Below are 25,793 nucleotides of genomic sequence, written 5' to 3'. Positions count from 1 at the left end.
CGGCCTCCCCCACTGGTTTTTTAGGCATTAGCCTTTGACACCCAAACTTGAGTTTAACATAGAAGGGCCATTGAACATTTTATTCAAAAAGATTTTTAATGAATTATGTCTTGATATATGAGTAGTCCTCATTATGAGTTAACTTAATCCTCAGGTCTTTCACTGGGAGGAAAGATTTATGTTGATATTTTTCCCCCAACGTAGAAAAGCAGAACAAAACCTCAGCAGGCCTATGTCTTGTATAGCCAGGGCAATTCTTACCAGACTGCCACAGGTTAGATAAAATGCTGCCCGTTCTTTTCCTTTCCTGCTCGTGCTTAGAGGAGACAGCATTCTGGCAGAGATTTTGGGCCAGTGAAGTTGGAATAATACTGTAAAGAAGTTTTGGTTGAAGACAAGGCTAAATGAATTAAGGGAAAGACTAGTTTCTTTGCTGTGTAATGGCTTGGATAAATTTCTTTTTCTTTTTCTTTTTTTTTTTTTTGACACGGACTCTCGCTCTGTCCTCCAGGCTGGAGTGCAGTGGGGCGATCTCGCTCACTGCAAGCTCCGCCTCCCGGGTTCATGCCATTCTCCTGCCTCAGCCTCCTGAGTAGCTGGGACTACAGGCGCCTGCCACCATGCCCGGCTAATTTTTTGTATTTTTAGTAGAGATGAGGTTTCACCGTGTTAGCCAAGATGCTCTCGATCTCCTGACCTTATGATCTGCCCACCTCGGCCTCCCAAAGTGCTGGGATTACAGGGCTTGGATAAATTTCTGAGTTTGTCCTAGAAAGATTGGTAGTTAAAACATGTTCCATGTCAACCTGAACTGTCTAAATAGTAATCTTGAGAGGTATGGCAGTGTTATTTTTTTCTCCTTCTGGAAAATCAGCTAAACTTGTTAGAGTATGTGAAAATCCACTCTCCTAGATCTGAAGAGCAGGATTCTTTTTGGAGGGCAGTTACAGAGCCACACTAGGTTTCTGCCTTTTTTTTTTTTTTTTTTTTTTAAATAGGAGATTGCTGCCTCTTAAGCGAGCCAACGATTTAGAAAACTTAATCACAGGTTCTTCTTCCATTCACACTTAATCTGGTCATTCAGAGGCTCTTGCCCTCCCCTTCAGAGACTGCAGCGCCTGACCTGGGGCCACGGAGGTCTTCCTCCTCAGCCTTCAGAAGGTTCAAAGGGCAGGAGTGAGTCTGATTCTTTGGGTAGGGGGTTGGGTTGGATCTTTTAAAATTAATTTCTGGGTGTGAACTGGAAAAGAGACGAACCACTAGGTATTTACTCTCCTCCATAATTTACCATTGCAGCCAGAAGCCTGATGGTTTCAGCCCCCTAACCCAGAAAAAAATTTATAAAAATGACCAAAATGTTACAGAAATTTATTTCATGGAAGTTGTTCATTTTATGGACAATTGTTCCATTTTAAGCAGTTTCGTCACCCTCCTGATTCCCTTTTTTTTTTTCCTCCCCCTTTCTGGACTTCAGTTCTCTAGCATGTTTAGTGACAGAAGCAAAAGGGCTTCAGGAAGTCTTTCTTCATGTAAATAAGCACCTACATCTCTCCCCATACTTTTATTTTCCTCTGGCATTAAAACGAGAAGAGCAGGGTAGGGGACTTGGAAATCCTATCATTGCAAAAATGGTTGGCTTAGATGCTGGTGGTGGTGGTGGCAGCCAGGGAGGGAAATCAAGAGTCCTTTACATGCTGTCTGGGTGCACCTGCTTGTTTATTAGATGCGTGGCTATAAGCCATCTGGAGTAGTGCAAATTTATATTTTTATTGATTTGAATTCAGAGGAGGTTTTTGGTCTTAATTAATTTAACTAATTTATTTTTCATTTTAGAAATTCAATTTCAGCTTCACCCTAATTGTCACTACTAAAATCCTATATATACAATTCTAAGCTTGCCAAACTGATAAAATAAGATGACTTTATTACTTTTATTTTTTAAAATTTCTCGTTTTCCTTTTCTCTGTTCCACTTGGCTGAGGACAAATATAGATAAAATCTTGGCCTATTGAAGAGCCATTAAAATGTTGTTTTATTTTTGCTTCTAACCTGGGATGTTTTATATCTGCAAAATGTGGTGAAGACAGACCCATTGATTAAAAACTGACTGTTCGACTGGGCACCATGGCTCACACCTGTAATCCCAGCACTTTGGGAGGCTGAGGCAGGTGGGTCACTTGAGGCCCATAGTCCAGGACCAGCCTAGCCAACATGGTGAAAGCCTGTCTCTACTAAAAGTACAAAAATTAGCTGGGCGTGGTGGCATGTGCCTGTAATCCCAGCTACTCGGGAGGCTGAGGTGGGAGAATCTCTTGGACCCAGGAGGTGGAGGTCGCAGTGAGCAGAGATCGCACCATTGCACTCCAGCCTGGGCAACAAGAGCTAAACTGTCTCAAAAACAAAACAACAACAACAACAACAAAAACAAACCAGACTACATAAGTCTTTGACTTCTGAGTGTTTAAGCTGGAAGAAATTTCTGGTGCCATTTAGTTTTGTCCTGCACTTGGGATGTGGTTCTTTGATGCAGTTTCAGGCCTGAAGCCAAATGTGTACCTCTAGCCCTGTGAACCTCTCACCTGTTTTAGGAAATAATTTTGAGCAAATCATACCTTCTTTGAGGATCTGAAAAGTTTGTCAAAAAAGCTTGTCTGGAGCTATGTGATGTGGCATGACGCAGACACAGAGAGCCTGGATGAGGCTGTACAGATGTGCCCAACTGCCTGATAACCTGACTTCTCTGAAAACCTACTAAAACCAACAGGTAGACTGTTCTTTTTTTGGACAAGAAGAAAGACCTAGCACTTTCGTATAGCACATCAAGCCTTGGTAGCAACCAGAAACTAAGTGACGAATGCAAGCTTTTAGCCCCTTTCCTTCTTGTCCCTAGACCTTCATAGTTGTAGCTCGTCAGTAGAAAGAACTTTGGCCTGGGAGTTGGGAGATTACCTGGGCTCCAGATGAGCTGAGTTACCTCGGGCAAGTCTCTTAGTGTATCCCAAGATCTTTCTCCAGAGTGAGAGAATGGAATTTGATTCTCTAGCGGTCTCTTACACATCTTACAGATGTGAAAGAGACTGAGGTGTCCACTTAAGAGCTGCAAACTCTATTGACCCTTGTGTCTTTCAACTGGAAAAATGAGAGCAGCTTCTACTCAAATTAAGAAGTGCCCTCAGATTCCCCTATTTAGACTCTGAACCAGTGATAAGTCCCCTCTTCTGTGTGATTGGTGTTGCCCTTTTGGGATGGAGACATTTTGGACTAAGGATTTTAGAGATTTTTTTTACCGAGACAGGATCATATGTGTACTAAGATGTCCTTAAAGCTGGTACTGTCCGCTTTTTATCACTAATGGCTGCTATTTCCAGAGCTGTGGGCTTTATCTGACCATCTTGCAGGTATGTTGAAAGATTTGACTAGCACTTAAAATGTATGTTCAGAAAATGCTATTTTTCTGTATTTCTTCTTTACCCTATTTCCCCCTTGTTGAACAGTGAAAACTGCCAGGTTTTATGTTCCACTGGGCAGCTGCTGCTGGTCTGATGTTTTTCTCTCTGTCCCTCCTCCTCCTTCTGTCTCCCCTACCCCGGGGGTCCTCCCCCAGTTCCACCCCCCGCCCCCCGCCCCATTCTTGCTGCGGTCTGAAGGGAGCTGTACCTTTGTGGTTCTTCTGCAGCTGCTGGACTTTGATGGGGACATGCTTGCTGCCTCTACACTTGCTTCCCTTAGCAACCGATCCTTTGACGATGACCTCTTGCTGTTTGCCTGTTGTCTCTCATGTTGGATTATAGATGAGAGATTTACCAGGCTGGGGGTAGAGGCCTGCTGTTAGCACATTTCTTTTAGGGTTCCCAGCGTCCCTCAGCCTGTGTTTTCTCTCTCTAAAATATGAGGTTTGGAGAGGGTGCATGTTTGTGTATGTGTGGCAGGGATATTAGTGCCGAATCAAACAGTTTTAAGTTCATAGGATTGTCCTAGTTGTGAGCTAATTTTGAAGTAGATGCGGTGGTGGTTACTGAAGCTACTTGATTTACTTCTTATTTTTATTATAATGTGATTAACACACATAAGAAGGGGGAGGGGTGCCATTTGTTCCTCTTTACACTTTCCAAGTGTTTGTGTGTTGGCACTAAACTTGTTTCCTGGTGTAATCTGAGCTCTGAGAATTGCCAAATTACCTAAATCTCCACACATTTTGGCACCTTTATTTTCTCCTAAAGCATTAAGTTTTTGCTTTATTTAAAGTAGCAGTATTCCTGGACTTTTGGACCTTATCCTACATGGGCAGCTTATAATGTCCCGTGTGTAACTAGTATGTGCATTTATGTTTAACTCGGTGGACTTGCCTTGGACAAAGTAGGAACAAGGACATTGTGGGACAGCAAGAATTCCAAAAGAACCCTGGATTAAGGCCAAAAAGGAAAAAAAAAAAAGCCATTTTAAAAGCTACCCAAAGAGGAGAGTCTAAAATAAAATTAACAATCATTTTTATAAAAAGATACAAGAAAACAGATACTTACACACTGCTGGTGGGGAAAGTTGCTTGTAGCGGTACAATGTATCAAGAGTCTTAAAAATACTCATACCCCGGCCGGGCGCAGTGGCTCACACCTGTAATCCCAGCACTTTGTTTTGTTTGATTATATAGTCTTTGGGGGAACATTTTTTTTTTTCCTAAGTTTTCACAGTTTAGAGGAGGGCTACTTAAAGATTTCATTATATAAAGTTACTACTTTGGCTGGGTGCAGTGGCTCACACCTGTAATCCTAGCACTTTGGGAGGCTGAGGCAGGCAGATCACGAGGTCAGGAGATTGAGACCATCCTGGCCAACATGGTGAAACCCCGTCTCTACTAAAAATACAAAAAAATCAGCTGGGATTACAGGCGCCCGCCACCACACCCAGCTAATTTTTGTACTTTTAGTAGAGACGGGGTTTCACCGTGTTGGCCAGGATGGTCTCGATCTCTTGACCTCGTGATCTGCCCGCCTCAGCCTCCTGAAGTGCTGGAATTACAGGCGTGAGCCGCTGTGCCCGGCCCCATCTCTATTTTACAAAAGAATTTTGTGACATACACAGAAAAAAATGAAATTCTGTCCCCAATCTGCCTCTTTGGTAAAGGGATTTTTGGTGCTTTCATTTTGTTCATATTCCAAGTTCTTCCGTGGTCAGGTATCACAGATTGTGTATCCTTAATCTGAAAATCTGAAATCTGAAATGCTCCAAAATCTGAAACTGTTTTGAGTGCTGACATGATGCTCAAAGGCAATGTTCATTGGAGCATTTCAGATTTTCAGATTAGGGATACTCAACTGGTTAGTGTAATGCAAATATTTCAGAATCTGAAAAAAATCTGAAATCTAACATTTCTGGTCCCAAGCATTTTGGATAAGGGACACCCCACCCTGTAGTTTTATAAGTTGAGAAAATTTTTGTTTTAACTGACTCTTCATCCCCCAAAAAGTATTTTGAGAATATTTTGTCTAAAGCTAAGGGCTTAATAGATGAACCAAGACAATGCCTTTTCTCTGTGTTTCTTGTTGTTGTTGTTAGAATGTGTTCGTGGGTTTGCATTTTTTAAAATTAAAGCCACCTTTTTTCTTTGCGTGAGCAATGACTTTGGGGTTTTAAGTTGCAGTGTTACCTGAAAGAAGTTATATCGCTTAACAGGAACTCAGTACAATGATGTATCATCCTTCTGTAATCATGTAATGATGCCTGACTTCAAAATGACTTACTAGTATTTGGGAATTGGTGTTTGGACTGGTTGTTTATGAGAAAGTCCAGGTGGACCGTCCATTTACTAAATATGGACGAATGGCAAGGGACTTGAGAGCTTTCTGTTTGATGGTGGTTGGAATCACTAGTTATGGATGCCATCTTTATTTGGAAATGTTTGCAATTTGGGAAGAATGAGAAGTGTTAGCGGATGATGGTTCTATGAACAGGTTGTCTAGGAGCATCAGAGTGGGAGGAGAGTGTTTTGGGGACTGGGGAATGGGTTTCATTTGTGTTTGGCAGTAGCTGGTGATGGCTGTTGATAGTTGAAAGGTCTGTGGTCTCTGTTGAGGAGTACTTGACTATGAGGTTGGTTGAGTCAGGGGGTAAGTAGCTATGAACTCACAAGCTGACAGGCCTTATGCCTCCTCAGCCTTCACTGTTCACCAATTGCTTGGGAAACCTGTAAGAATGGGGAGAAGAGAAATGTAGCAGCCATATCCTGGGCAGGTATTGAGAGGGTAGTTCAAAATGTTGGAATATGGGTAAAACTAGAATGCTGCACTTCTATTGGACTCATCATTTGGGAGAGACTAGTGAGGGTAGAGTTGGTTCTCTTAAGACAGTTTGGTCTTTTAACACTTTATTTTGAATCCTTTAAGCACATATGGGAATGCACAGGTAGACAGAATTTTCTTCCACTGATAACTTGCTATCAGCCACGTATTACTGAGTAGTATTTCATTGTGTGGATATACCACATTTTATGTATCCACTCTTCAGTCAGTAGGCATTTGGGTTGTTTTCACTCTGTTTATTATGAACAATGCTGCTATGAATGTTCATGTACAAGTTATGGACATGTTTTCATTTCTCTTGGGTATATACTTAGGAGCGGAATTGCTGGGTCATATTGGCCACTCTATGTTTCACATCTTGAGGAATTGCCAGACTGTTTTCCAACATATCTATACCATTTTACTTTTCCCATCAGCCGTGTATGAGGATTCTAATTTCTCCATACTCTCTCTAATGCTTGTTATTATTTATGTTCTTTTTATTATGGCCATTCTATATTAGTAGGTATGAAGTGGTATCTCATTGTGGTTTTGGTTTGCATTTCCCTCATGCCTAATGATGTTGAGCATCTTTTCATGTACTTATTAGCCATTCGTATACCTTCTTTGGAGAAATATCTGTTTAGATCATTTGTCCATTTCAGTTGAGTTACTCATTTTGTTATTGAATCATAAGAGTAGTTACACTTTTACAGTGTTGGATCACAAAGAGATTTACCATCTGAGAAGTTAGAATTGAACATTTAAAATTCATTTAAGAATGGTTAAAAACACATTACATGTTAACAAACATAAGTTGTTTTTTTTTTTTTTTTTTTTGAGACAGAGTCTTGCTCTGTCACCAGGCTGGAGTGCAGTGGTGCGATCTCGACTCACTGCAACCTCTGCCTCCCGGGTTCAAGCGATTCTCCTGCCTCAGCCTACCGAGTAGCTGGGACTAGAGGCGCGTGCCACCACGCCCAGCTAATTTTTTGTATTTTTAGTAGAGACGGGGTTTCACCATGTTGGCCAGGATGGTCTCAATCTCTTGACCTTGTGATCTGTCCACCTCGACCTCCCAAAGTGCTGGGATTACAGGCGTGAGCCACCGTGCCCGGCTACAAATAACATTTTTATTAAAAAAATTTTTTTTTCTTAAAGATGTGGTCTTGCTCTGTCGCCTAGACTGGAGTGCAGTGGCACAATCATAGCTCATGCAGCCTTGAATTCTTGGGCTCAAGTGATCCTCCTGTCTCAACCTCCCAAGTAGCTGGGGCTACAGGCATGTGCCACCATGCCTGGCTATTAAAAAAAAAATTTTTGTAGAGACCGAGTCTTGCTTTGCTGCCTAGGCTAGTCTTGAACTCTTGGCTTCAAGTGATCCTCCCGCCTTGGCCTCCCAAAATGCTGGGATTACAGGTGTTGGCCAGCACGCCTGGCCAAAAATATCTTTGTGTTTTAGAAAATACAGTGAGAAGAATGGCCTTGTTTTATGTATTTGCAAATCTCTTTAATGCCTTGCTTAGTAAGACAGTTGATTTCTTGCATCTACTTCTGTACCTAGTCTGTTACAATATGCTTTGGTTGAAGTATAATGAAGAAAATCTAGCCTTACACAGACATGTAGTTGGAAAAGGGAGGAGTATTTTATAGCCTGTTAAGGTATTAGTAATTACGAATATTCTTTGATACTGTATCTAAACTGGACAAGAGGTAGTTTCTGAAAGATTAGTTGCAATGTGGAATCTGAAACCATGTCAATGAACTATTCCTACTCTTTCACTTTGAAATCTGTTGGTCTCTGTTGCATTTTGAATGGAACTTTTACTAATGAGTGATTTTGTATTATCATCTCATGCATTGGTCATTTAGAAAATATTGATTCACTTAGTCATGTAGCTCTTCCAAATACTAACATATTTCATTATACAGTACTTAAAAGTTCACATTTAATTAATTAATTATTTTTAAGATGGATTTTCGCTCCTGTTGCCCAGGCTGGAGTGCAGTGGCATGATCTTGGCTCACTACAATCTCTGCCTCCTGGATTCAAGCAATTCCCTTGCCTCACCCTCCTGAGTAGCTGGGATTACAGGCATGCGCCACCACGCCTGGCTAATTTTGTATTTTTAGAAGAGATGGGTTTTACCATGTTGGTCCGGCTGTCTCGAACTCCCGACCTCAGGTGATCTGCCTGCCTCTACCTCCCAAAGTGCTGGGATTAAAGGCGTGAGCCACAGCACCCAGCCTATTTATTTATTTTTGAGTCAGGGTCTCACTCTGTTGCCCAGGCTGGAGGGCAGTGGCACGATCTAGGCTCACTGCAGCCTCTACCTCTTAGGCTCAAGTAATCCTTCCACCTCAGCCTCCAGGTGTCTATGGCTATAGCTGCATGCCACTGTGACCAGCTAATTAAAAAAATTTTCTTTTGTACTGATGGGGTTTTACCATGTTGCCCAGGCTGGTCTCAAACTCCTGGGCTCAAGCGATCTTTCCACCTCGGCCCCACAAAGTGCTGGGATTAAGCGTACACCACCATGCCCTGCCAAAAATTCACATTTGTTCCCAATAGAAGAGTCTCTAAGTATCAGGATTCTGTCAGACTCATAGTGGTAGATAAAAATTGACCAAAATTTTAATTTTTGCTTGAAAGTTCAAATTTTATCATTGGCAAAAAATATTATCAATTGTTTCCTTGGAGTGATGGGCTCATTTCATTCCTTTTTGAGAAAATGTCTGCCCTGCACTCATCTGTATAACTGTACTTTACGGTCAGTTACTTGTTTAAGTAAAAATGGTGTTCCGTGAAAAAAATTGACTAGTTTGGCTTATAGCTAACAATCACACAAATATTTTGTTTTGAGGCAACCATTGTGCTTTGGTATGCAGTGGAAGTGCTTTATGCGTATTTAACCATTTCGTCACGCAGAATATTTTTTGTAAATGTACTCAAGGGTTGAGATTTAATAAAGTTAATAGTTTTTATTGCTTCATCTACATTGCTTCATCAACATTCTTAAGGAAACTTTTATTTCAATTCCAAGTATACAATGATCAAGAGTGCAGTTTAGTGTCACTGCTGTAATTCTTGCAACAGTTTTTCCCACCATTGCTTTTATACACGAATCAGTGCAAATGTCAGCAGACTGTAAAAGGCTAATAATGTCTTTGTGTTATTGCAAAAATGGTTTTGCCCTCACAGATTACCTGAAAAGGTTGAAGGACAAACCCCCACCCACCGCCCCCTGCCCTGGGCTTGCAGGTGGGATGAGAACCACTGGGCTAGACAGTGTTTAATGGAAATGGGTGTTTTGAAGGTGCTTGCTTCTCTGTTATCTGAGACTGGTAGCATAACCTTGCATGGTGATAGCAGCAAAATCTGTATAGTGTTGTGTACCTTGTTGCGTTGTTCTTTCCAATCTTTAGCACTATGCAAAAATCACAAAGCACTAACCACTGAGACTCCTTTGAAAATAAACTGCTTCCGCATTTTCTTCTTCCTTTCGTTTTCTTTCTAACAAGAAAAGCACCTCTTCAGCACCTAACTTGGCAAATGTGCTGTTTCCCTTATTTCATGTTTTGAGTTTCAAAAAGACAGTGGCTCTTTAGGGCCTTCCTCCATATCTCTGAGAACCCTTGATTGATGTCTAGTTCAGGCCCAGGCCAGTGGCTGGCAATGACCTGATTCTTGCCATGTAAATCCTTACTGAATGGCATGAGACTCCAACTTAGCAGTTCATGGAATTGTAAGGTGAGCCCAGTTTCCCAGCCAATTATGACTCCATCTAAAGCCGTAGCTGGGCCATTAATGTATTTTGCGCCTTGTCCTCTTTTATATCTTGCCAAACTCTGAGAGTCTACTGTATAGCTACTGGCAACAGGCCTCTGCCAAAACAGTCTATGAATGTATCATTTTACACCTCATTTTTCCTTGTTTCCCCCTGTGATGGCACCTTGCCTGTGTTTCTCTCTCCCACATCTTTCTACCCACTTAAAACAATTATTCATTTAACTTATTCCTTTATTGTAATATTATAGACTTTTGGCTTCTGTAGTTATTTAGTGTGAAAGAGATTCTGAAGAATGAAAATGCTAATATCTTCTTATAGCGCCCTTCCTTTTTCAACCACCAGTGGTTCTCCTAAGGGCCCTCTTCTGGGTTGAATTGTATCCCCCTAAATGTATATGTTGAAACCCTAACTCCCAGCACCTCAGAATGTGACCTTATTTGGAGATTGAGTCTTTACGGAGGTAATCAAGTTCAATTAAGGTCATCAGGGTGGGCCCTAATCCAATATGATTGGTGTCCTTATTAAAAGGGGAAATTTGGACGTATGCACACACACCAAGAGCGCGCCAAGTGAAGATGGAGGCAGTGATTGGGGTGGATTCCACAAGCCAAGAAACACCAGACTGCCAGCAGCCCACCAGAAGCTAGGGGAGAGGTGTGGTACAGATTCCCTCACAGCCCCCAGAAGAAATCAACCCTGTTGACATCTTGATTTTGGACTTCTAGTGTCAACTGCGAGATGACAAATTTCTTTTTTACCCAGTTTATGGTATTTCATTAAGGCAGCCCTGGGAAATGAATACCGACTCAAAGCTGTCTGCTGTCTCCCATGGCCCTGTGGTTCTCTTGCTTACCTTGGACCTTTGTTCTTCAGGTCACACCAAGGCTGGTCTCCCAGGGTGACCTGTGCGCCTGCCGTGTGAGGTTCCTCCTCAGAGCAGTGCTCTGTGATACTCACACTAATGAAGAATGCAAGGTTGAGGACTGTGTTTTCTGGAAAGATGGATAGAGATGGTTTAGGGACTCAGAGACAGGCGACTCCATGTACCTGCTTCCATCCCGTTTGCATGTACCTCTTACCCTGCATTGATGAGAGGTATTAAAATCCTACTGGCCTCCACTTGCTCCTCTTCTCCATGGAGCAAGGAGCACTGAGCCAGCATGGGTGTATCTGGCTTTCTTTTCTCCAAGTGCATTCTCCATGGGACCCTTCTGTGGGTTCCCAGCTGACCACTGGTTTGCACCACACAGCCAGGAGAAGTGGCCAAGAAAAGCGAGCTGCTGGATGGAATGCTCAGGGCCCCAAAACATTACTCTTCGTGGTAGTTTGGTTCTTGCCAGGATGTCCTTGTAAAACTTTTATGAAGATGTTGTTGTACTTGCATTGGAGGTTGAAATTTGCTGTTAACCTTGCTAAGTCCCATGTCCCCCAGGAATGTGGAACGCTAAGGAAATGCTCTGGCCCTCCCTTCTGGACGGGCGCTCCACTGCAGCAGCTGCCTGCATAGAAAGTTGAGCTGGCTGGCTGGATTAAGGGACATCAGCTAGGCCTTTGTTTAAAAATATTTAAAATATGTTTGAACCTCCCTTTATCAACAAAGAACAGTTTCTTTCAGCAGAGAGAAGTTTTTCATTTCCATGGTTTTTGTTTTTTTTTTTTTTTTTTTTTTTTTTAACCATTTTGTTTGGTTCTTTTGTATATTAGCGACTTTAGAAAAGTATTCCCATTCACAGTTTGAAAGCCAAGTATAAAAGGTATTGCATCGTTATTTTCTATTTTACTTAAGAGAAAAGAGCAGTTTGCTTCTATTAAGAACATAATGTTTATGAAGATAATCTTCTGGCTTGAGTTAATTTTTTCTGGTGCCGAGCTTTGACAGTTAAAAAACAAGAACGTGTTTGCGAATGTATTTAAAACATCTCTGGAATTAGGAGTTCATGGAGGTATATTAGGTAATGAGAATGAGCTTTGGAAGTTACAAAGAAATAAAAGAGGTTCCTGTGTCTGAGTCTGCTGGTATGAGAGCCAGGAGTATTAACCTCCAGAGGGTCCTTGACTATTAGGTCTTTTGAGTTAAGTTTCAGGATAAGGCAGCATTTTTCTAAAATCCGGGTTTTCCCTTGCCTGCCTTTGTGATGATGACAGTGTGTATCAGGTTTCTGCTTAACTTCAGATCTTCTTTGGGTATCTTCCCAGTGTTATTAGAAACCTGAGATATTTCCCTACTTACTTGCAGGAGGAGCCAGCATGTTGCACAACTGCAGGGGCCCCATTCATCTTAGAGTGTATGGATTAGACCAGGGCATCAAGGGCTGTAGGCAGCATGCAGTGCTATGTGCAGGTGCTAGCAGGGAAGGCATGGTAGGTGAAGGTTTCTGTTTCTTGGGTGCATTAATATGGAATTATTTTTCAAAATGGATTCTAGCCATACCCTTGTTATTCCATGTTTTTAAACCAGATCATTCATCTTGAGGAGTACTCAGCCAACTCTAGGTACAGCTTTTCCTCCAGCCCCTCAGCCACTGCTTGACAGGGTTGTGAGGCCACAGCCTGTGAGAGATCAATCTGGAGAATTATTAGGTGTCTCTTAAGTTGCTTTAAAATCACTTGGAGGCCAATCCTGAAGTTTAGGAAAAGAGTGTGCTTGTGTTTCTTCTGTTTACTCCTTTCTCGTCTAAGTGTTCTTGTCCTTCAGTTGACTCTGGAGACTGGAATTGAGTAAAGAACATGAAAGGGATTTCAGTTAAATATTAGAACCTTTCAAGTTTCAGGGCTTTCAACTGAGCTTAGTGACGTGCCACCGATGACCAAGGTTCCATTATATCCTGAAGGGATATTTCTCTAAGGCCAATTAGGCATCAATCATTAATCAGACACTTTACAAATGGTACTTATATTAGGTTGAATCTTATGACCTTTCCATTTTTGTAGATCAGAAATAGTTGGATATTGGCAGTTTCCCATGGTTTTATCTGGAGTCCTCTGGAGAGGCCATGTAGCATTGTGCTTCAGAATAGGGACCTGGGACCTGTATGCCTTGTGCTGGGCTGGAATTTTCACCTTGGCACTTATTTGTGACATTGGACAGGTCACCCACTGCCATTGGCTTACATTGATTGCTCTGAAAATGGGGTGATTGTGGTTCCACACCATAGGGTTGTTTTTAAGATTAAATATGTCCATGTATGTAAAGCACCTAGGACAGGGCCTGGCACACGGCTCCCTCTGTGTGTGGTTTTTTTCATGACTTCTTCATTCTTAGGACCTTCACAGTTTCTGCCATATCTGTGTGCCACCTGTGTAGTCGTTGTCTTGGTCAGCACAGGCTGCTATAACAAAGTACCAGGGACTGTGTGGTTAAATAGACATTTATTTCTCATAGTTCTACATGTCGGAAGTCTGAGATCAGAGTGCCAGCATGGTCGGGTTCTGGTGAGGGCCCTCTTCCTGGCTCACGGAGCTGTCTTCTTGCTGTGTCCTCCCGTGGCAGAGAAAGTGTGAATGAGTGAATAAACTCTCTGTCATCTCTTCTTAGAAGGATCCTAATCTCATCATGATGGCCCTGCCCTCGTGACCTTATTTAATCTTAATTACCTCCCAAAGACTCCACCCATCTCCAAGTGCATATTGGGGGAGTTAGGGCTTCAAAATATGACTTCTGGAGAGACCCAATTCAGTCCATAGCAGTCATTTATTTAGTGTTTTTCTTTAAAAGTGGCAATTTTAAAAACAGGAATAACTTGGGCCGGGCATGGTGGCTCATGCCTGTAATCCCAGCACCTTGAGAGGCAGAGGTGGGCGGATCACGAGGTCAGGAGATCGAGACCATCCTGGCCAACATGGTGAAACCCCATCTCTACTAAAAATACAAAAAAATTAGCTAGGCGTGGTGGCGGGCACCTGTAGTCCCAGCTCCTCGGGAGGCTGAGGCAGGAGAATGGCGTGAACCTGGGGGCGGAGCTTTCAGGGAGCTGAGATCACGCCACTGTGCTCCAACCTGGGCAACAGAGCGAGACTCTGTCTCAAAACAAAACAAAAAAACAGGAATAACTTATTTCGTTCATTCTTGGATGCTTTTCTTGTTTTTGTATATCGTCTGTGAAATTAGAATGTCTCTTTTTTTTTTTTTGAGTCGCTCTGTTGACCAGGCTGGAGTACAGTCTATGACCATGGCTCACCACAGCCTCTATCTCCTGGGCTCCAGCAATCGTCCTGAGTAGCTGGGACTACAGGTATGTGCCACCATGCCCAACTAATTTTTGTATGTTTTATAGAGACAGGGTTTCACCATGTTGCACAGGCTGGTCTTGGAATTCCTGGGCTCAAGGGATCCTCCCACCTTGGCCTCCCACAGTGCTGGGATTACAGGCATGAGCCACCATATGCTGGGCACTGTGGGATAATATCTTAAAATCCATGACATGTCCTGGTTTAATTTTTTTCTTGTCCACTAAAAGATATAATGGCTGATGGCATCATGGATTTGGTAGGAAATGGTATTTTTGTGGGGTTTTTTTTGTGTTTTTGTTTTTTTTTTTTGAGACAAGGTCTTGCTCTGTCGTCCAGGCTAGAGTACAGTGGTGCAATCACGGCTCACTGCAGCCTTGACCTCTTGGGCTCAAACGATCCTCCTGCCTCACCCTCTGGAGTAGCTGGGTCTGCAGGCACATGCCACCACACCCAGCTAATTTTTAAAACATGTTTTATAGCGATGGAGTCTTGCTATGTTGCCCAGGCTTGAACTCCTGGGGTCATTCAGGTGATCCTCCTTCCCCAGCCTCCCGAAGTGCTGGGATTACAGGGATGAACCACCATGCTCAACCCCTTTAAAATGGTATTTTTTAAAGGAAATATTACCAAGAGTGTGTGCTAGTTATGTTTTTCCAACCATGTTAAAATGAATAAATGTCTGTTGTTTTAAAAAGTCCTCCTGTGTACCACCTTGCAACCTCTGTGGATTAGCAGTGGACTCCTGGCTTACCCTTTGGGAAACATGAATGTAGAATGTAGTGTATGGTTTTCGAATCAGGTTTTGTGGCTCAGCCTCTTCACCTAGCATGGCTGTGCTTTGGTTGGTCTCACACACTGAAGTGTTACTTAAGGTTTGGATTATGGGAAGGACTTTTACTACTAAAGAGGTTGGAAAACCACACGTTTTGGGAGGCTGAGGTGGGAGGATCACCTGAGCCCAGGAGTTCAAGACCAACCTGGGCAACATGGCGAGACCCTGTCTCTATAAAAACTAAAAAAAGAAAAAAAAAAGAGCCGGGCATAGTGGCTCGTGCCTGTGGTTCCACCTACTTGGGAGGCCAAGGTGGGACAATCATGTGAACCCAGGAGGTCCGGGCTACAGTGAACCAGGTTCACATCACTGCACTCTGGCATAGATAACAGAGTGTGAGACCTTGTCTCAAAAGAAAACCACATCAGTAAGCCATCTTCTCGTTTGCCTCACTAACATCCTGTTGAGGTGTCCCACAAACCAAACAGGATGTGGGGGTGCGGAGGATTATCCCCTCTAGGAGCAAGTTGCCCCATCTGGTTGAGGGAGAGGTGGTTCTGTCACCACTAGAGCATGTTGAGTGCTGCAGAGATGGCTGGCGACAGGGATGTCTGGCCTGGCAGATGTCGCCTTCAAGGAGGGAGTGTGCTCATTGCAGGCTGCTTTCTGGGATGAGAGTAGGCTAGTAATGCGATGCCTGGGGCCTTCCCTGATATAGAAGGCACTGGACAGGCATGTAATACGGATAAGGTAGAGAGGGTAATGGATAGTGTTTTAGATTTTCTGAATGGCCTTTTTCTCCATTTCCTGTTTTTTTTTTTTTTTTTTTTTTTAAAGCTGCATCCTTTTGCATTGAATGAAACCCCATCAAGGGCATCTCCTAACTCTTCTTCCCTTCTCTTGGCCAGGGCTGGTGTTTTTTGTGTGTTTGTGACTGACAATGCAGAATGGAGAATTTGGAGAAGGTAGTTTTGCCTTTTTTCCTACAGGAAGAGGGACTTGTCTACAAATAAAGGGGTCTGCCTTTCAGTCCTTTGAAGCCACCTGGTCTGACAAAGACAGTCTCCCTGTCCCTTTTTGAACCTTAAGCTGAGCAAAAAATTACTTAGTTGCTGAAAGCGGGTCAGTGTAGAGGACTTCCTGCACTCCTGCTTTGACTTCATCTGCAAGAGAGCTGAGAAATGAGTGAGGCATTTCTGCTTCTTGAGACTTCTCTTGGTGTGGCAGGGCATCCTGTTGAGGAGGGACTCCATTGCCTCGTGCCCCTGGTATAAACAGCCCCAGAGGGCTTTGGAATCAGCCTGGGTCAATTCTGGAGGAAAATAAGGCCTAATAAGCATGCCTCTTTTCCCAAAATGTAGCCACAGGGGTCTAAGCAGCTGATTGTGGGGTCCAGGGCCACCAGGAGTCTTGGCTGGTCCAGCGTATCTTGATTTGTTAGGAGGGGGATTTGAATTCAGTCTAGAGAAGATAACGTGCCTATTGTGCAGAATGCAGACCTTTTTGTTCAAGGCTGTGTGCATTTGGAAGTAGAATGACAAAGCAGTGTAGATTTACACAGAGCATCTTTGAGTCTGTTACAACCCTAAGTTTTATGGTTTTGAGCCAGGAAAGTACTTTTCACATTCTGTCTTTGCAGTCCTGAGATTTTACTGTGGTGGCACTGGTTATGAGATAAGACTCACAGTTACAAAATTCCAAGCTGAGGATTATCATCTAGAACCACTCCATAGTTGGATCCTTGGGCTCACTCTTCACTCTGTCACTCACAGCACCTGTCACAATGCATGTATGTTACCCAGAGGGTGCCCAGTAAATTTATTGAACAAGTTTCTAAACTTCCAGATTGCTTTCTGATTGGACAATAATGACTGTTCTTTTTTTTTTTTTTTTTTGAGACGGAGTCTCGCCCTGACGCCCAGGCTGGAGTGCAATGGCACAATCTCGGCAAACTGCAACCTCTGCCTCCCAGGTTCAATCAATTCTCCTACCCCAGCCGCCCAAGTAGCTGGGATTACAGGTGCGCACCACCATGCCCAGCTAATTTTTTGTATCGTTAGTAGAGACGGGGTTTCCCCATGTTGGCCAGTCTGGTCTCAAACTCCTGGCCTCGTGATCCGCCTGCCTTGGCCTCCCAAAGTGCTGTGGTTACAGGCGTGAGCCACCGCGCCTGGCCAATGTCAGTTCTTTTTGAGACCTTGACCATTACACTGAATCCATTACATTGAAGTTTCTTGAGACTGTACCATGATTGGGGTGGGAAATAAATGTTGTGTGCAGTTTTGGATTTGGAGAACTTTGTGGGAGTGAAGAGTCAAGAAGGATGCTTTTAAAAGCATAACTCTTCTATTTTTTTTTTTTTTTTTGAGACGGAGTCTCGCTCTGCCGCCCAGGCTGGAGTGCAGTGGCCGGATCTCAGCTCACTGCAGGCTCCGCCTCCCGGGTTCACGCAATTCTCCTGCCTCAGCCTCCCCAGTAGCTGGGACTACAGGCGCCCGCCACCTCGCCCGGCTAGTTTTTTTTTGTATTTTTTAGTAGAGACGGGGTTTCACTGTGTCAGCCAGGATGGTCTCGATCTCCTGACCTCGTGATCCGCCCGCCTCGGCCTCCCAAAGTGCTGGGATTACAGGCTTGAGCCACCGCGCCCGGCCAACTCTTCTATTTTTTAATAACAGCTGACGTTGCAATTCATGGGAACAATGAATTTTGTCTTTTCTGAAACTTAGTAACCACTTGGTCTGTCAACAATTATTTGAGTAGTCTACTGGGCAGGCAATAAAGCAGTGATCAATAGATTTGGAGATGGATAAAACAGTTGGTTTTCTCTCACTCCCCTCCTTTAGGGAGGGAAAGGTATATATGAGACAGTGATTAAGAGCATTAAATGAGGGAGGCAGGCGGTGTCAGAGTGCCTTGTTTGAACATGGGTCCAGCTGACTGTGTGTTTCTTTGAGTATATGACCTCCTGAGCCCAGGTTCCTTATCATCCCATGGGGCAGTAATCACTTTCCTGCCCACCTTACCGGGAGGAAGTGGATGTGACCTGAATTATGAGTTGTAAAGACAACACTGGAAATGATTGCCACTGATAGAGAAAGGGTGTAAGAGTGGCCCTTTTGGAGTGCAGAGGACACCAGGAGCCTCAGGCTCATGACTGGCCTCATTTGGTTCTCCTCCCCTCCTTGTGTACCAATCACCCAAGGAAGGTGATTCATTAGACTTCATTAGACATACTTCCCAGTTCAGTTTCTCTCTTAGCTCAGAGTAAACAAGTGACTCTCTGTTCAGAACTGAATGAATTGCATCTGGTACTTTTAGTCCTTGCATCTTACAGCAAAGATTAAATGGTACTCTGGAGGTTTGGCAAGATGAGACTCACTTCATCACCAGAGAAGAATGGAGTCACTTGGGAGGGAGCACCCGTTCTGGTATGAAATTTCTCCTGATCACAAGTGCTTGTGAAAATTAACCTTTTGCATACTCTCATCCTTCTCAAGGAAAGGCTGAATTGCTTCTCAAGTTTGGTCCTGCAACCTTGGGTGAGAATTCTGGTTTTGTTGCAAAGCTAGAGCTCAGAAACAAGAAAGTACAAGTCCATTTTTCTTGGAGGAAGAGGGCAGGCAGCTCAGCTTACATGAGCATCTGATCCAGCAGTCCATAGCTCCCTGTGTGGGAAGTGTCCCCTTAGCTGTGGAACCCAGGTAGGTAGGTGAACACCTCACCTCATGACTGCCACACCTTATGACTGCCCATTAGCTGCTGCGTCCCCTCTCCTCCTTCTCTTTTCTTCTCTCTTTCTGGAGGAATAGTCTAGTTTGGGTTGGAGATGAACCTCTGGCCTGGGAAGATCTCTTTCAAATAAGATTATGCCCATCTGTGGCTTAAGAAGTTACTCATTCACCAAGACACATGCTTGTGTCTAGAAGTAATACCATCATGTTACCACAATAATATTAAGTAGAGCATATATAACTGCCATTTTTGTAAATAAAATCAGGAAACTGTAGCCATTTCATATGGTAATTCCCAGTAACTCTTGAGAATCTGAGTTGTGATTTCTGTCATGTAGACAAGTATGATGGACCGAATATTCATTTAATTTCCCTACCAAATTCATGTGTTGAAGCCCTAACCCCCACAGTGATGGTATTTGGAGATGGGGTCTATGGGAGGCAGTTAGGGTTAGATGAGGTCAAGAGGGTCGGACCTTCACGATGGTCTTAGTGCCCTTATAAGAAGGGACACCAGGGAGCTTGCTTTCTTTTTCTCCCCTTTATGCACAAAGAAGAGGTCATGTGAGCATGCAGGGAAATGGTGGCCACCGCAAGCCAAGAGAAGAGGCCTCAGAGTGAAACCTGCCTCAGTGGCACCTTGATCTTGGACTTCCCAGCTCCAGAACTGTGAGAAAATAAGTTTCTGTTGTTTAAGCCTCCCAGTCTAGGGTACTTTGTTATGATAGCCTGAGCAGACTAAGATACTTAGTTCAGATAGAAAGTGAGAAGCTAATTTGAGTATGTTCTTTATCTGTTCTTGGCCTGTTTTCTTTGGTCTAGGCAAGTCATTTTCAAGGTGTTCTGTGAAGTTCATCTTCATCAGAATCACCTGGGAAGCATGTTAAAAAACCAGAGTCTGGGTCCCAACCCCAGAGATTCTGATGAGGGTTATATGTGTGGCTGGGCTGTGCATTTTTCGTTTGTTTATGTTTTTTCTTTGAGGTAAACTTTACATGTAGTGAAATACACAAATCCTAAGTGTACTGTCTCATGGGTTTTTAACAAATGAGTTGCTTTGTGAAACCCAACCCCTGTCAAGATAGAGAACAACATGACCATCAGCCCAGAAAGTTCCCTGGTGTCCCTTCCCAATCAGTCCCCACTGGGGACCTTCAGTGGCATCCCAGAGCTGTTTATTATGGTGGCAGTGGCTAGAGAGCTACTGTTAATTAATTTGAGCAACAGTGCAGCTGAGAAATTTGATCTAGCAGGGGGCGTCTGGGACTGCCATCCTGAATTCAAGGTTCTCAAATCCTGTAGCTCTTGGGTCATATTGATAGGAGCTATATTTTTTAAAAGGGATAGTTGGGCAACTGGTTAGAAGGAAATGGCAATGAGTTCATCTTTGGGCCTATTTTGAAATTGGGTTGTTTCCAGTTCTGAGTGGGGAGGTTGCATTGTTGTTCTGAGTCTCAGATTGGAGCCCATTACCTGCCAGGCTCCTGCTCATTCTTACCTCCTCTTGGAGGAATCCCAAACAATTCTAATTCCACTAGTAGGGTTTCCCAGCCGGTCACTTTTCCCTAGCTGTTCCCAGTTGTTCTAAGTGTAGAAGCTACATCATCCTTGGCTTCTGCCTAGTGGCTCACTTAACTGCATCATCTCACTTTATCATGTTGCTGTTTATCTTTTGTAACATAAAGTTTTATTATTTGACATACTATCTCAGTCTGTTCCTTTTGCTGTAATAAAATACCTGAAACTGGGTGATTTATAAAATAAATTTATTTCTCACAGTTGGGGAGGCTGGGAAGTCCAAGATCAAGGTGCCAACAGATTTGGTTTCTGCTGAAGGCTCACTTTCTGCTTCCAAGATGGCACCTTGTTGCTGTGTCCTCATGTGGCAGAAGATGGAAGGGCAAAAGGGTCAACTCTTCTTCAAAACCTTTTATAAGGGCACTAATCTGTTCATGAGAGAAGAGCCCACATGTTCTAATCACCTCCCAAGACCCCTCACCTCTTAATACCATCACTTTGTGGGTTAAGTTCCAATGTGCATTTTGGAGGGCCATATACATTCAAACCATAGCATATGCATTATCTCATTTAATCCAGAGCTAATGGTTGACATCCCATCCCACTGGGACAAGAACACATGTGATAGTTGAGCTTAAAGTGTCAAAATATGGAAGGTATTCAGAGGGAACAGTGATAGTGAGCTGGAGAGTTCTGGAAAGATCATGTGGCGGCAATGGGGCTGGAGCTGGACCATGAAGAATGAATGGGGCAGAGGATGGGCAGGCAGGAGAATGGGGGATAAAGACCTCCTAGGCGAATTTAGTATGGCATCTTGGTTTTATTAAATAAGTAGCATTTGATACTCTTTAATCTACTTTACCTTTTCCTTCCAACAACTCTGTGAATTAGATGGGGCAGATGGTTAAATTCTATTTACTGTTGAGAAATTGAGGTCCAGAGAGAAAAAAAATGCTTTACCCAAGACACACAGTGAAATTAATGGCAGCCTGAGCTTCTCACCCTTGCTGTTTGAGTTTCTCCATGTCACCTGACCACCCACTGGTATCTGACCGCAAAAGACCTTCCTTGCTGACTTCCTGTGGTATTTTATTTTGTTTTGCACAGCATGGTGCTGCTGTTAAAAACTAAGTCTTTTAAAAACATTTCCTCAGTAGCATCAAACACATGTCTTTATCTTCTTGATTCAAGCTGGTCCTGACTTTAATTTGATGTCTTTGGGATATCTTGAGGAGATTAGGGTAAGAATACGTGTGGACTTTCATTCTTGAGAATATAGGAAAGTATTATATTTCAGAGTCTGAGGTTAACACAGTGGTCACCAGCCTAATGTGGCTATTTAAATTTGAGTTCATTAAGTAAAACTTAAAATTCAGTTCCTGGTTTGCATTTACCACATCCCAACTGCTCAGTAGCAACATGTGGCTTGCAGCTCCTACATTGCCGGTAGAGAAATAGAACATCGCCATTATTGCAGAATGTTGTGTTGGACAGCACTAGTCTAAAGCTGCTGTCTCAACTAAGTGACTTCTCTGTAACCTCTGACTCTCTGTAACTTCTAACTTCTCTGTAACCTTCGACCTTACAAGGTAGGCTTGGAGTGCAGAGGAGTGCAATGAAGTTGTCTGTGATACTGATGCTTATCTCAGGCCATACTGTAATGTTCTCTGGGTCATCTCTCCAAAAGACACAAGAAGTCACTTGTTTTTCACAGAGAGAGAACCTCTGATTCTAGCTATTATACTGCCTCTTGTAGAGGTGCTACAGACAGGCCATGATAGGATCTGGAGCCAGTGTGTTATCATTTCTTCCATAGTTATAGATGGAGTGCTCCATGTGTCATTAGTCATTTACAGTGTTGTGTGTGTTAGCCTCAGTGTCTACCCATGAGGATATATGCCTGTATTTTGGAGAGGGATGCAGGGGAGGACAGCTGCAGCTCTATCTGAAGGAATGAGCTGCCATATTGATGCCTCCATCCTTAAGAATGTTCTCTGTTGTGGTTGCTGGTCTCTGGCTGACATTTGGTATGTACATTCTTTGAGTCTGCAAAAATAAAAGGCTCAGTGCAGTGTTATAGGCAGGGGTCTGCTCTTAGTTCAAATGCGTTGAGGGAAGCCGTTTTATGCACAGTGACTTGTACCCTGAACATCCTTTTGGAAAGATGAAGCAAAGAGGGTTATTGTGTGATTTCATCATATACATGGCCTGAATGGGTGGTAAGACTGTTGAATGGAAGGTTGGGTAGATTAGAGTGTGCTGCCAAAGGCAAAAGGGCTCTGGCCAGGGGCCCAATACTACTGTGAACAGGATGCAAATGATGGTGGCCTCACAGGAGATACACTGAAAGGGGAGTAGTTGGGTGGGACTGGAGCTAACCCCATTTGAGGTCCCCAAGACCATGTAATGAAGCAGGAAACCCAACACACAGAGTGCATGAAAGCAGGACACAGTGATGATTCCTGAATGGGCAGAGGGCCCCAGAGAGGGAGACAGTGACTTGGGTTCTTTAAGGGCTCACAGGCTATACCCACAGGCTACAGATTCACCTCATTCCATCCCCTTCTCTGTAATTGCCCTGGTGAGTTTCCAAATGAAGGGAAAGAGCCAATAGCCCTTTAGGAAGAGATGCACTAGATGAAAATCACCTGATTAAAATATTGCTGTTAATCGCGGGAGAGTGGGGTAGGGAGGGAAAAAAACCACTGGCTCAAGCGTTAAAAGCAATAAATTATATGTTAGGCTTTGCCACCCAGTATGACCTTGGGCAAGTCGCATAAGGGCCCCATTCCCTCTGATCCTGGAGCGGGGGAATGCCTGCCACCTGCCTACCTCATGGGGGTTTTGGGAGGATTAATAAGATAATGTCTGAGCTGTGCTTTGGGCTCCTTGGAGACAGCCACTGTATATCAGGAATTATTAGCACAAGCCAGGACAGTTTCTTGCCCATTCTTTACCTCATTAAGCTACCTATGCCTGATTACATCTGCCTGTAAAAGTTCCTGCTCAAAGAAGAGGGGACTGGGAAGGTCATAACCCAGCCTGGATCTCTCCTGGTAGGTTTCATTAAAGCCACTCCCTAAACCCACACTTCTCAGCAACAGGGCACCTTGAAAGCTTAGCGCAGTGCCCCCATCTAATGCCAGAGATGGACAGTTAAAAAGAAAAGAATAAAAGATCCTATGGACTTTTTGCACTTCTGTGCTTTGTGTTACCACTACCAACCCACCCGCATTCTAGCACACCTAGGGGAGTGACTGCCAGATTGCAGGGGATGAGGGACAAGCTCCAGGAGCCTTTAGCTACTCAGTTTTAGACTGAAACCAGGTGGCTCTAAGTTCACATACCAAGAAACCTATATTTATTGTGTTTCTAAGTGAGGGCAAGTCCATGTTGTATGAATGTGTATTATGTATAAAAGACACAAAGTAGCCAGGTGCGGTGGCTCACGCCTGTAATCCCAGCACTTTGGGAGGCCGAGGCTGGCGAATCACGAGGTCAAGAGATCGAGACCATCCTGGCTAACATGGTGAAACCCTGTCTCTACTAAAAATACAAAAAGTAGCTGGGCATGGTGGCGGGCGCCTGTCGTCTCAGCTACTCGGGAGGCTGAGGCAGGAGAATGGCATGAACCCAGGAGGCGGAGCTTGCAGTGAGCAGAGATCGCACCATTGCACTCCAGCCTGGGTGACAGAGCGAGACTCCGTCTCAAAAAAAAAAAAAAAAAGAAAAAAGAAAAGACAAAGTATATTCAGTGTGGGTCTCTATCCTCAAAGGTCTTCATCCAGGTGGATAAATTTGACATTTATTCCTAGAAAGCTCACTAGCCTTGATATAGACCAGGGGGAGAAGTCAGATTAGGGGATGGAAGCACTTCAGGTCAAAGGGTTCAGAGGCCAAGCCTGGGCCAGGGGCAGAGGGGTGAGGGGAACAACTCAGCTACAACATCCTCAAGTGTATCCAGAGGCCATGCAGACAGAGGCTTGAACCGCAGTTCACAGGAGACTTTCAGGTGCCTGTGATCTTCCTGGAATAGGAGAGGACAGGATTCAAGGCCTTCTCCCACCCACCACCTATCTCCTGGGAGGCTGCCATGAGACGGTGTCTCATTACCTCCCAGGTTCTGATGAGGATGAACTTCTGTACTCCAGCCCCCTCAGAATAGAGTTGCAGAAGGTAAAGCTGCTTAACTACAGTGGACCCCTCAGCAACAGGGCATCCCACAACTCATGCTGCAGTCATCTGGCCCCTTCTGTTCCAAGGTCATAATTTTTTGGTATGAAGGACAAAGCCATGGAGAGCTAGCACCTTTGGCTACTCTTTATTTTGCTGTCTATGTAAGTAATAAACTGCCTGAATCCAAAAGTGGCTTGTGATACCTTTACCAGCCGAATTAGTAAGGCTGTGGCCTTGCCTTGTCTCGTATGCTTGATAAGAGGGTGTGGTCAACTCTCACCTTGACTGCGCCAAAGCTTTAGGCCAGAAGGATAGAGCTGGTTCCCAGGGCCTGTCAAAAGAGAAGGGAGCAGGACTGAGGGCAACCAGCAAAGCTTTAGACCCATGCAGACCAGTGCCACCTGGCTCAGACATCCTAGCACAGCTGGAATTCTTTCCATCTTTGTTTCATCAGCCACACACAAGGACATTAATACTGACATCATAAGGTTGTTGTTAAGATCGGAGATAATGTATGTTATACTTCCATAGCAGTCCCAGACACAACTGCTAAAACAGAAAATAACAGCCACTAACATTTACTATGTGCTTGCCTCGTTCCAGGCACTGTTCTGCTAGTTTTATAGGCTAACTCATCTGACCCTTACAACTACCTTTGAAGTAGATATTCTTGTTTTATGTAGATGAGGAAGCCAAGACAAAGAAGTTCAGAAATTTGCTCAAGGTCACACACAAGTTAGTGGCAGAGCTGGGATTTAAACCCAGGCAGCCTATGAGCCTACTACTAATTCGGCTGGTAAAGGTATCACAAGCCACTTTTGGATTCAGGCAGTTTATTACTTACATAGACAGCAAAAGAAACAGTGGCCAAAGGTGCCAGCTCCCCATGGCTTTGTCCTTCATACCAAAAAATTACCTGCCTCAGTGGACATCAGCGATATTCCCGCACTTTGCTGCTAAAAAGAAAGTAACATTTTATCCAGTCTAAGTTCTGAGAAGAGTTCTGGTCTCCTATATCTTCGTATCAGGTTGAGCCTGAGTAGAAGGAAACAACAAGACAGAAGGGCTGGCAGGGATCTAAATAGAGAGGACTCTAAAAGTGATGAGTGATCTGGTTTGCAGGTGGTAGAGTATGTACTTGGTTTGTAGTTAAGGAGAAGGACAAACTTCAAAAGCTGTCTTATAAGTCAAAGGCCCCAATTTAGGAATACGCAAGTGTCGGTAATATATTTAGCCAAATGCTGGACAAGGTAAGGTAGATGTGACAATGGACATGAAAATGCCAAATACAGAATGGTGG

At 43.7% G+C, this 25,793-nt stretch overlaps 1 protein-coding gene across 4 annotated transcripts in view; it reads left to right on the top strand.

The window, feature by feature from the left end:
* ZNRF3 (zinc and ring finger 3) overlaps positions 1-25,793 on the top strand; it is a 175,816-nt gene that overhangs the window by 58,494 nt on the left and 91,529 nt on the right. The window lies entirely within an intron of this gene.

Source organism: Macaca fascicularis, chromosome 10 (assembly GCF_037993035.2).
Source record: "Macaca fascicularis isolate 582-1 chromosome 10, T2T-MFA8v1.1".
Lineage (NCBI taxonomy): Eukaryota > Metazoa > Chordata > Mammalia > Primates > Cercopithecidae > Macaca > Macaca fascicularis.
The sequence above is the reverse complement of the archived record's forward strand: the minus strand, read 5'-3'. Positions and strand labels throughout refer to the sequence as shown.